Source organism: Rattus rattus, chromosome 1, assembly GCF_011064425.1.
Source record: "Rattus rattus isolate New Zealand chromosome 1, Rrattus_CSIRO_v1, whole genome shotgun sequence".
Taxonomy (NCBI): Eukaryota; Metazoa; Chordata; class Mammalia; order Rodentia; family Muridae; genus Rattus; species Rattus rattus.
The window spans coordinates 76,111,307-76,123,769 of NC_046154.1; the positions used below are offsets into that span (position 1 = coordinate 76,111,307).

Sequence of the window (12,463 nt, forward strand, 5' to 3'; positions counted from 1 at the left end):
ATCACAAGAAATTACCAACTTAAAATATGAGAACAAAGAGAAACCCACTGACATTCTTCACACCTTTTGTGTTAAGCACAAGGACATGTACTGTCTATTTTATACCATTGTAACTAGACTGGAGCCTTTGTGGAGCACAGGCATAATACAGGAGCCTACATATGAACAAAACAGTAGGCTTGGAAAGATGAATCAAGATGTCCTTTAGTTAGCTTTCATTATTGTAGTTATCCTGATAAAAAGGAAATAATCTCAAGTCACCTTTCTGGAGACAAGATGTAGACACATGTTTATCTGCACACGTATACAACCAGACAATACAGTATTGACACCTGGTTACATATATTGTCCTCCATTCTCTTTTGCAGATATATTTTCTTAATATTCAAGCTCAAACTGATTTCCAAGGCAAAACGGAAAGGCTTCCATCAAATGTTTTAAAAATGAGCTCCCGTGTTTTGTAATAATAATGGTTGGAAGTTCAATATTTCTTCTCAAACACAGAGGCAGGGAGCCATATTTACAAAAGAGCTCTCTGTTTGCCTTTTCCTTCACACAAGACAACATTGATAAAACCTTTGCACCCACACCAGGTGCTTGGCCTTCTCTGGGGAATTTGTGCTGCCTGGATACTGCCTTTGATTTGAACTTCAAACATCTTTGAAAAATAGAGGCTGATTTAAATACCATTTGGAAATTTAAAACCTTGTATTTTATTTTATTTTGTTATAATGCCTTCCATGTATTTACTTTGAGCAAATGAATCGGTGCTGTAACTGATTACCATCCTGTTGCCAGGAAGAGACTTTGGAAAGTGGAACCTGGATGTGCTTCACAGTCAAAAATTTACATGTGTGTATTAAATACTGACAAACTTAAGATGAATTTAGTAACAATCTCACAAGTTTTGAGAATTCAACCATTTAGCGAATGTTTATGGTCAATTGAACAATTGAAGCATCTCTTCCTTCCCCTAACCTCTCTCTCTCTCTGTCTCTCTGTCTCTGTCTCTCTGTCTCTCTCTCTCTCTCTCTCTCTCTCTCTCTATATATATATATATATATATACACACACACACACACACACACACACACACACACACACACACTGCTGACTAGAATGGGACAATATGAAGTTAATTAAATATGCTTTAATTGAAAACTTAGTTTTGTCTAGGAAATTATTGCCATAATTACTCTTTTAGTTTATAGTGTTTGCAAAGATGATAGAGAATTAAAATGTTGTGTTTTCTTTAAAAACAGACTGTTATAACTCTTTTTTTTTTTGCTCCTTCGTTTTGTCTTACATTAGGCTTGTACTCCTGGATCGTCTGGTGACTTCAACTGTCTGGTGAGTTTTTCTGTTTCACTACCACTGCTGATAATCATTTCTCTTTTTCTTTTCACTTAAGCTTCAATCATTTCAGAAAGAGGGTTTTCTAATTTTTTTAACTGAGGGTGAATTTAATAAGGTGAAAAATCAATTTCATATTCAGGGTGTAATGATGTTCTTAATCTTGATATTTGATATTTAACCTAGTGCTTTTGGAGAGCATCCCTAAAAAGGGCAACAACAGAGCCTACCATCAAGTCTTAGATTCAAGAGGTCTCTTCTAGGGACCAGTTATTATGTGTGATCAATTGGAAATTCTTAGATAGATCATATTAATGTAAAAAGATACAGCCTCAGAGAAGTTGAGACAATAACCAAACTTTAAAAATGTTTTGCATATTATGGTTGAGCTATAAAAACACTGAATGCAATGAACTTTACTACACTGAAACTCTTAAAAACTTTCTAGTCTTTACCTATATCACTAATATGCAAACAAAAGTATTCCATTTAATCAAAAATGTAATTGTTACAACAGATATTTTTTATATAGTTGGGTGGTGGTACGTACAGCAACGTTGTCCTTACTCCAGCCAGCCTTTTGAATTAATGCTCACACTCAAATACACACTTAGAACAGGCCACTCTTTGAACTGATTCAATATTTTTCTATTATAAAATATTATACTCTTATAATTTATTAATCTGAAATCTCTATGGTTCAGATTCCTTTGTTCCCTGGGATCCCTCATTCTCCTCACATTTGCAGGGAAGCCCTTTGTAACATGGAACCAAGAGACAGGTACACTTTTATTAGGTTTCAGGAACAAGTCCTGTTCTTCCATAAGCAGAGTTTGGTGGGAACCTTATGCCAGTCTCTTTGCGATGGTCTCTTATTACTCACTCAGAATTGCTTTCATGTGTTCTAGAAGAATATTTGTCATGTGCTCACCTTGCCATGACTTTTCTATGCTTTTGCAAGTCTTGAAAGTCCACACAAACACCAAGATATCCTTGTTGTGCCCACACTGCTTAATATTAAAGAAAGAGAACTACAGTGAACAAAGTACTTCAACCTGGGTGAGATGGCATTTCTGAGAGCTTCTGGGTCAGACCTTCCCATGGGGAACAAACTATATTTGTTTCCTCCTCTCCTGCACCAGGGTATAACTATACCATAGGGATTAGTATCCTTCCTAGGAGAACCTGCATTGACCCATATCTGCCCATTCTATCTCCTGTCTCATGAGACAAATGACCAAATATTTATTAATATCCTTTCTGCATTTCACTTTGTTCAGAGCAAATGTAAGCCATTCTTTGCTATCCACAACAGTTTAGCCAGTCAGTGTGCTAACTTTCACTGGTCAGAAGAATTTTTATGCCCTTTCAACAGGTTTAGGTAAGAAAATTGTGAAATCAAATATGAATAATGATATTTTGAGTTTCACTAGCAATATATGTGATGAACAACAAGTTAATGACCAATTTTTTTTTTTTTACCAATTTTCAATGGTCTGGTCCCAGTCACTCCTCAGAAAAGGAGGATGAAGTTTTAGCATATTCTACAAAACTATTTTTAACTTTATTGAGAGGTAGCTCCTTAAATACAGCTGAAAATTTGGTCTCTATTTATCACAAATAACAGAATCTTCGTCTGATTTGTCATCCTTTTGTTTTATTTTTTCTAAATAGTTTCTGAACACTCTTTCTTCTGAATTCCACATCTTCATTTAAATAATGTAGAAGCTCTTAGAATGCTAGGTCAACTGGAGGATTATTCTGGATCATCTTCTATCACCTCATTTGTCTTAATTAATCCTCCTTTAATAATACCAAGAATTTCTAACAGTTCTAATTCACATGCCTTCTAACCATGGGTCCTGAAGGATTTCTCCAACTGTATTGTTTAATAAAAAGTATTGCCTCTCTGATCCAGAAGTAATCTTCCTTCACTAAACCTTGAATGCTGGTCACATGATTCCATTCTTCTCTAACTGTGGTATTCTACTTCTATGTTCCAGCTCCATATCTACACACATACCCATACCTACTTCTTATTAAGAGAAAATTCAAGTCCCATTTCTCCTGGATGACTTGATAGTATTGAATATTGTAGTTCAATATTCTTTCTGATAATTTTTATTTTCAGTATCACAAAGTAAAGCATTTTATCTAGCAAAACTCTCACTGCTTCTAGAGTATTTGTATTGTATGAATGGTTTTTATTCAGCAAATATACTAAGTTGAGAAGTAAGTTAAGCATAATGGTTCATTTGCTAGACAGGACACATTGAAAACATTGCTCTGTACTTAGCAGCTTCTCAAAAATAATTTTTACAAATTAATTAGATTATTTACAGCTTTGCTTTTTTTAGAGATCAAGTTTCAATTTTAATTTGCATAAAGCTTGATTCAGTTCAGTTACAACTGGCAAAGCAAGCAGCAACACGGAGTTAGGCAAGATGGGCAGCATTACCTATAAAATGCAAACCACAGCAGTTCTAAGACACAAAAGATAATATGCAAACTAATAACACAAATTAGGTACATTAAAATAAACTCTGATCAGTTGCCATAGTTCTCAAACTAAAAAAAATAATAGGTGCTCTGGGATCAACCATTAGCAATAAAATTTCCTTTCAATATTCATTTATGTAAGGTAAGGTACTTAAAGCTTATGATTCACTGATTTTCTGTCTTTGTGGGTAGCCATAGTGATTTGTTCCAATTCATCAATTTTATTTTCTGCACCTGGAGCCTGAACTTTTAAAGAGGTCAACATAATAACATGCACAGGGGTGTACAGATGAATTCAAATTTTTTAAGAAATCACTGGGAATACGGAGTGCTTGAGAGACATTTCCCTCTACTCTAACTTTGACAGCATATCTTGTACTCTTTTAACAACAGGGAAAGGGGGAAGGTGTTCAGTACTTGCTTTAGTCACAGAGTCGATGGATAATGATGTAAAGATTTAATCTTTTGCTCCAATTGCCATGACTATGAAGACATCTTTCCTCCACGTTCTCAGTAAACCCAAAGAATGTGCCAGAAACAGCTTTGAAATCTGAGCTGTAAGAAACCCAGAACATAAGTGGTTAAAAGATTTCACCTACTGGACTTTTTACCATGCTTAGAAATTAGGGCAACTTGTTTTAAATCCAAAAAGCTTTACCATAACTATCCCAATTTTTGAAACATGAATATATATGATATATATATATACATATATATATATATCTCCTAATAAGTCAATTATAATCCATGGCAACATAATCCATTCACCATCAAATGTGGTAATTAATAGAAACTTCTTTTTCTTATTTGTGCTCTCAGTTTTACATGTAAATTTTATGTAAGCTTTGCCGTTTTGATTTTTCATTGTATATGTCATTGTGGTACTGCAGGCAAATTTCAAGCCACAAGCATATGGTTAGCATTAGTCATGAAATTTCCTTCAAATCATATGAATTATTCAATTGTAGTATTGCATTTTCCAAGAATTGAGTATTGTCTCCCATCTAAAATGTTTAAAATAACGTTTTGTTTCTAAGGAAAACAAAAATGTCTTGATGCTTTAGAGAATACTTTTCTCGAAATCTTAACTATTCAGCTCTTGTAGCTTTAACTCCCAAGCATTTTTGTAAATGTGAGCCCTGGATTCAAGTCCCAGGACTTTTAGAATATAATAAAATAAAAGCGTGGTGCTAAGTTGCATTGTCTTTTCAAATGTTTTATGGTGTGTGCACAGATTAGTAGAAATGAACTATAACAAGGCCTATCTTATAGGTGTGAATTGGTAAACACAGATTTGAGGATACTTTGTATATTGTAAATAAACACAGATGTATTAAAATCATCTGCATTGTTAATATGATATCCTGACACAGATTGCCATTCTGTGAATATAAACTATGAGTTTAGAACAAAGGGAATAGTCGTGTTTGTATGTACTCTTGGATTTGTTCATGTTTCCAAACTCTAATGAATAACTGTGTAAGTATTCAGACAGGGATTAAGAAAAATTATTTAAAAGTAAGCTAGATATGTTCCAGATTTTATGCTCTTCCATGTCTTCTGGACTATCACAGTATTTTGTTTATTACTAATATTTTAAATTTAATAATTTAATTTACTTTTAAAAGTCTGGGTATGTTGCCCATGTATGTCTGTAGGATGTATGTGTTTGGTGGCTGCGTATACCATAATAGGGGATCAGATCCCTGGGAACGGAAGGTGTAAACAATGAAGAGCCTTGTGGCTCCTGGAAATTGAACCAAGTTCACACTAAGCCATCTGCGGAGCCTTAATTTTTAATATTTTTAATTGTTATCTAGGGAAGTTATAAGCACTTTTTATGGAGTCCCTGCCTGGGTTAGCAGGTTATGCAAATCATGATGATGCCGTGAGAGGCTGAGCGGACACCAGTACATCTCCTTTCTTTTTTGGAATGTGTGGGCCGAGCCAATAAATTTCCTTTGAAGAATAGTGAGGATTAGACCAGTCCATCTCCTTGCTTTGCTGAGAGTAGAAGATTACATTTGCTCACCACCTTGCAGATAGGTTAGTGGTAGGACTACATGTGGCCAAGTGCAAATGGAGACAGTGGATGTGAAGCTAGTCATTTATTTTTTTCAAACAGAGAACACAATAGCTCAGTATCCTCTACTACAGTGGAGCTTGTAGGGATAAATGTTTGAGGTGTCACACCCACGGGATTATATCAAGAGAACTGCTATGAAGAATCGCATTTCTATAGCCAAATTTAGGATCTAGAGCCAAAATTTGCCTTTTCAAGCTATGGAGTTTGTGCATTTGTTTTTTAGTGGTTTTTGTTTGTATGTTTGTTTTGCTTTGTTGTTTTTTCCTTTATCAGCATTGTATACCTCCCTGACACTTACCAACATGACCTAGAGGATATTGCAGTGACTCTCAGATGCAGAAACCTGCTACCCGAGACACAGTTTTACAATTCTGTTTTTATTTTGAAATAATTTTCTATTGAGTCTCACCAAACTTTTAGGGGGCACCATATACTGGGAGAAGGGCTTAGAGCAGTCAGTTTAGTCCCCTCAACCAAACTCCTAAAGAAAATTCATGATACTATTTAAAAATAAAATTCAGCATCAGTTCTTCACCAAGGTAATCATGTGAACTGAGTAACATGGACAGGGCCCGGCTAATCAAAAATGGTCAGTTTTCTTGTTAACAATAAACAGTATTTTGGTAGTAGTACTTTTAGTTCATTCCTTTGAATGTCATAAAGTAACAGTTCATGTTGAAGGCGATCTAGCAGTCATTACCTGAGTTAAGAAGAACCAGGTTTCCCGGGTGTGTGGTTTCAGTGCATTGTTCAGCTTACTGCTCTCAACACTTACCTTGTTTGTTCAAGTGACCTGCAAAGATGCCACCTCTTATGTGTTTAGCTCTTTGCTTTTTATAGTAGAAATCTCTGTGCTGTTTTTAAGAGACATACTAATTTAGATGCCACCAGCATGTCCAAAGAGTGTCATTTCTACAACAGCTAATTAGTTAAACATAACCTTTCTCCTTCATACATAGGACTGGAGATCAAAAATAATTATATACAATTACCTGGAATTGAAAGATTTAAATTTATTGCTAAGGAAGGGGCACAACAAATTATGCCTCATAAAGCATTTCATGTCAATCATTAACATCTCTGCAGCAGTCAGAGGACATTAACAGCTACCTCTCTAGTGCTCATTCCTCTTTTATGATCAGAATCACTGCATCAGGGGCTCAGTCTGATTGAGATGTCCTCCCTACAAGAAAACTCTTCCACGGAGTGTCTGCGTTCTTTCTTAACCTAACTTCACCTTCAGGGTGGAATCTAAAAATGCTCCTCAAGGTAGCACACTCCATTTAGGTAAGACAGTACATGCATATCGACCTTCCCAGCACAGGGCAAGCATTGCTCCGTGTCAGCATCTTCTCTTTTCAGGAGGCTGTAGATGTGCACACTTGGCACTGATCCAAACTGCTTTTGAGTGGTTCTCAATATTTCAGTAAAGTCAGAGAAGTATTCTTTCTGTGAAAAGTGAAAAGTAACTACATTTTTATTTTAATATCTAATCCAGAATACTATATATTTTTACTAGAACACAGAAATTCTAATAAGTCTATTGATGTTACCTGTCCTATGGTTGGTATGACAGGTACTACTGAAGGGGAGATCTGTTATTTATTGAACTTGGAATGTCTTGTGTAATTGCTTGCATTTTATACTACATCATGCCAATATTTTCCTAGTGTTCACAAAACTGGAAACAAAATCTCCTCATAATTTTTCTTTGTATCTCTCAAAGCTCTCTGTTCTCTTCTGATCTTGAGTGCTACACCCTTTTCTCAACTCTTTTCTACACTAGACCATTGCCTAACAGCTCTCACGTGCCTCTCATACTAGAAAATCTCTACAATTTGCACATCATATTCCTGCAAACCTAATAATCTCTTCTCCCTGATCCGGGGAAGGTTCTAAGACTGTCATCTTTATTTCGGATTGTTTTTCTTACTCCAATTTGAATTTTATTTAAAGTTTTGCAATATTGGGAATTCAACCCAGGGACTCAGTTAGATCCTTAGCTCTCACAAAGTATGTTTTACAATAAGACATACAGATAACTTCAATTATTATTAAAGATGGAGCTCAGAGAACATTATAGCATATTTTTGGAGGCCTTACTAAACAATGGCAAGCTGTAAGTGAGATGAGCTATTCAAGGACATATCCAATGTATCAGATCAATTAACATGCTGTTCCATGAAGCTCACATTTGAGAACAATGTCTCCTGGCCTGAGTAAATTTGTGGTTTTCTTTGGGGCTTCATTCATAGCTATCATCAGCCACATGTGGATGGAGGTTGACCATAGCTGATGGAAGATTTAACATTAGTCTACTTTTGGCTCTCTATAGCTAGGTAAGAAGATCCCTTCACCCTCACTCCTTGTTTCTAAGATACCATTAATAGCTTGGGAATTTTGACTGGTACCTAGAGTTTGGAAGGTACTTGAAGGATAGTAATTTAGACATTGTGCGGACCTGAGAATCAGGACTCTATGGTTAAGATGATTAAGTGAAGATGATTAATATTTCTAAGAAAGCTCTAAAACAATAATTCTTCTACGACAATGATCCTTGGCCTTGTACGATATTTCAGTGATTTGTGGAATAGCCGTGCACTCTATCCATGAACCACAGTGGGGGCTTTTTCATACCTACTTTCTAAAAAGTCAAATGAGAGTTTATGCTTTGATAGGCAAGTAGTTATTACATTGTCCCTAGCATGAATTGTTGATCTTCTGACTCACCTTATTCAAAATTCTCTTGAATGTTTCTTCTTTTCTAAAATATATCTCCTACACTTACAGGCTTAGCAACGAGTTTCAATGACAGGAGAGAGGATCAATTTTAATCTATCGATTTCAAATGAGTTTTTTAATAAAATGCACCAATTATCATTTAAATATTGGTACTTGTAGTAAAATGTTTTGAAAACACATACTGTTAAAATGTGTAGCTTAATTTTGCAATTAAAAATAATCCGCAGGTATTTTATTCTATCTCCCAACAAGTATGTAAATAATTATAAATATTATTGATTTTTGAAATGAAATAAAGAAACCATTTAAAGGGAATATTTTGAACTTAGGGCTTAAAGCAATTTGCAGGCCCTCCTGGAGACTCTTGCATGCATTGCTATTAATAATACAAATACTTCTGAATTGTTTGTTTAAATCTTGCCTTATATGCACACTTCAAACGCTTACATAGAATATCAGATTTTGCCATGATCAGTCTGGCTGCTGATGTCATTTAGAATCCTAGTGCCTTAAAGTGATTCAGTAACATCATTTTAGTAGTAATTTTATTAATGTTCACTTCAAACGCAGTGCATAACAGTGACCTGGCATCAAATAACTGAGGATGTAACGAGAACACATGCTACCTAGTAACCTTTATTTCACTATTCTACAAGGGAATATTGTGAAGCATGACATCATCCTACCATCCTGATGTCAGACTGTACACACAATGATGAAATTTCACTCTCTACTTTTCTGGTAGCATCACTGCATTTAATGATGCTTTCCACCTGCTTCTCAACCAGCCATATATGAGATATTAAATTTAAAAAAAGTCTATTGAAAAAAGAAATCAGGTCTCTAGTGGGCTAACATACAAGTCAAGTCTACTGTATCATGCATGATCTTGTTCTGATTGATTGCTATTGAGAATGAATATTTAGTTTTTCATAATTTATCCATATTATGATCACTGTTCCTTCTCTGCACGTGCCTTATTTAAAAGCATATGTTTAGGTAATTTAATTTACGCTATCATTATTTTACCTTTATCACCATTTACTGGATCCAGAGAATACACTCTATAAGTTTAAAATGAACCGAGAAAAATTTTAGATATCATTGTTGAAACTATTTCTTAACCTTCTTGGGCCGGGAGGGGAATAAAATCTGGAGTGCCTTAGTCTTTGGGAACTCTGAGGAATCCCAGTTAATTGATTATATTGTTTTTCCTATAAGGCTGTAATCTTCTTCTGCTCCTTCAGTCCTTCCCCTAACTCTTCCACAGGTACAAATTCTGGGTCAAAAAATTTGAAGATGGGTAGATGGCCACAGGCCTCAATGGGGAAATATTTATCTATGGAGGTGGTCTTTTCAGTTTCCATCTCCCAGTGTTGGGCATTGCAGCTACAGTCATGCCTACGAGTGTCCTGCAAGCCACTCACATCCCAGATCTCTGGACCTTTATAGAGGTTCTCCTGCCCCCTACCTCACAAATGTTGCATTTTTCCATCCATTGTCTAATCCCCTTGGGCTTCTCTCCTGTCTCCCCCCCATATATTTGATCTTTCCCCCACTGTCTCCCAGCTCCCTCCCTCCATCTGCCTCCCATGATTACTTTCTTTCTCCCTCTAAGTGGTATTGAAGTAGCCACACTTGGCCCTTCCTTCTTGTTAAGCTTCATATGGGCTGAGTTATATCATGGGTATTCTAAAATTTTTGCCTAATACCCACTTGGTAGTAAATACAAACCATGCATGTTCTTTTGAGTATGCATTACCTCACTCAGGATGATATTTTTTAGTCCCATCCGTTTCCATGCAAAATTCATGATGTCCTCGCTCTTAATAGCTGTATAGTATTCCATTGTGTAAATTAACCATGTTTTCTGCACCCTTTCTTTAGTTGAGGGACATCTGGGTTGTTTTCAGTTTCTGGAAATTATGAATAAGGCTGCTATGGACACAATGATGTTAAGGATTTACACAGATTTATTTATAATATATTCCCCTTTAGTTTCTTTGATTTTCTTGTGATTCTAGGAATCAGGTAGTATTATGGGGTATCTTTGGGGTATATTATCAGGAGTGGTATTGCTGGGTCTTCAAGTAGAACTATTTTCAATTTTCTGAGGAATCATCAGATTGATGTCCAGAATGGTTGTACCAGTTTGCAATCCTACCAGCAATGGAGGAGTGTTCCTTTTTTTTCTACATACTCACCAGCATGTGCTGTTCTTTGAGTTTTTGACCTTAGTCACTCTGATTGGTATAAGGTGGAATCTCAGTGTTGTTTTGATTTGTATTTCCCTCTTGACTAAGGATGTTGAGCATTTCTTTAAGTGCTTCTTGGCCATTTGAAATTCTTCTGTTGAAAATTCTCTGTTTAGCTCTATATCCCATGTTTCTATTGGCTTATATTCTTTTCTGGAATCTAATTTTTTGAGTTCTTTGTATATTTTGGATATTAGCCCTCTACCAGATGTAGGGTTAGTGAAGATCTTTACCCAATTTGTAGGCTGCTGTTTTGTCCTATTGACAGCATCCTTTACCTTGCAGAAGCTTTTAAGTTTTATGAGGTCCCATTTGTCAACTGTTCATCTTAGAGCATAAACTATTGATGTTCTGCTAAAGAACTTTTTTCCTGTCCCAATACATTTGAATGTTTCCCATTTTCTCTTTAATTAGATTCTGTATATATGGTGATATGTTGAAGTCCTTGATCCACTTGGACTTGAGCCTTTTGCAAGGTGATAAATATGAAACTATTTTCATTCACCTTCTTGAATACATCAAGTGAAACCGGCACTATTTGTTGAAAATGTTTTCTGTTTTTTCCTCTGTATGGTTTTGTCTTCTTTTTCAAAGGTCAAGTGTCTATAGGTATATGGTTTATTTCTGGGTCTTCAATTCTATTTCATTGATTGAACTGTCTGTTGCTATACTAATATGATCTGGATTTTATCACTATTTTTTGTAGCACAGTTTGCAGTCAGGAATGGTGATTCCCCCAGAAATTCTTTTACTGTTGACAATTGTCTTCCCTATCCTGGGTTTGTTTTGCTTTTCCATATAAAGTTGAGAATTGTGGTGTCTCTTGAATTCTGGGATTAAAAGTATCTTCCACCATGCCTGTACTTAAGCTTTTTATCTTGTAGAATTTGTTTTGTCCCAGAATGGCCTTGAATGACAAGAAATTTGCTTGGCTTTGTCTCCTGGAGTTAAAGCTGTATACAAGCATGCCTGGTCCTAAACTTACCTGAGTGGGATCTTGTCCAGTGTCACTGCACCCTTAATCTCCTTTTCTACTTGAACATAGGATACAGCTTCATTTCACTTCTTAGTGCTCCTTTATTACTTGAACCATACATTTTATATTTTTTCTTTCTTACCTTTTTCCTTTTAATTAAAATACTCTTTGTAAGAGTGAACTTCAGTAACTACATAACATAATTTATACCAGGCACTTTTGAGACTTCATTTGTCAAAGTAATTAATCTAAATCTCTTCCCCTTAGCCTCAGGTAGATTCTTAGAACAATGGTAAAAGGTTGCCATGTTCTTCACCAAATATCACAAAAAAAGACCATTGAAACCTCATGGGCCAACAAGCTTATGTAGTTTAAATCAACTTCAACCTTACAGTTTTCAAACCCCACTTAAAGTATTTCATTGCTTTCTAAATTTAAAGTCCCAAAATTCTCATTCTTCTTAAAAATAAATATGGTCTATCACAGCAAAATCCTACTCCTGGTACCAACTTCTGTCTTAGTTAGGTTTTTACAGATGTAGAATAACATTAA

The 12,463-nt window shown here is 35.5% G+C and overlaps 1 long non-coding RNA gene across 1 annotated transcript in view; it reads left to right on the forward strand.

Moving 5' to 3' along the window:
* The first annotated feature begins 1,309 nt into the window (after positions 1 to 1,309).
* The window catches only part of LOC116900756, a 330,132-nt gene continuing 318,978 nt past the window's right edge, over positions 1,310 to 12,463 (forward strand). The window contains exon 1 of the long non-coding RNA XR_004387949.1: positions 1,310 to 1,350. This is a non-coding gene — a long non-coding RNA (uncharacterized LOC116900756). The remainder of the gene's footprint in view (positions 1,351 to 12,463) is intronic.